Below are 814 nucleotides of genomic sequence, written 5' to 3'. Positions count from 1 at the left end.
GGAGATCACCAGTAGAACGCCCCTTGCGGAACCCATACTGGCGATCAGATAGAAGGTCAGAAGTGGAAAGGTCCTTTTGAATCTTCCGGTTAAGGATTGATTCAAAAGCTTTAGATAGACAGGAAAGTAAAGCTATAGGATGGTAGTTTGAGGGATTGGAGTGGTCACCCTTCTTAGGCACAGGCTGTATGAAGGCATACTTCCAGCAGGAAGGAAAGGTAGATGTTGACAGTCAGAGGCGAATATATATATATATATATATATATATATATATATATATATATATATATATATATATATATATATATATATATATATATATATATATATATATATATATATATATTATCCTCTCGAGTTTTGCGCTCGCTTCGTACCGAAGGTATAGCGCTAAACTCGAAGATCGCAAAACTCGAGATATTGAAAACACTGAAAAAGCATTTATTTGTTCCAACCCGTGGAGTTTTTATGTGGCCTATGGCACCGGTAGACTGGGCCCAATGGTCGGCCCTGAGCCCGTCATGACCCAGGCAACTGTTTATAGTGGCGCCATTATAATTGGCTCATGGTGCCCCCCGGAACTCACCTTTTTCCTCCTTTACTTCCTTGTTATCTCAAAATACGTACCTTGGAAAAAGGAAGAAAACAGGAAGAGAGAACGGGTCATTTAAAGCCACAGATGAAGCCTTACGATTGGCTGAGCTCTGAAAACATGCTTGTGATTCGCTGGGAGTCCGATGACGTCATCGCCGGCACTCACCCAGTCAGCGGCCTCACTGCCTTAAGGCGGTGTCACACTGACCGTTTTCCTCTA

The sequence above is a fragment of the Eriocheir sinensis genome, chromosome 29, assembly GCF_024679095.1.
Source record: "Eriocheir sinensis breed Jianghai 21 chromosome 29, ASM2467909v1, whole genome shotgun sequence".
Lineage (NCBI taxonomy): Eukaryota > Metazoa > Arthropoda > Malacostraca > Decapoda > Varunidae > Eriocheir > Eriocheir sinensis.
Note: the sequence above shows the minus strand (reverse complement) of the source record.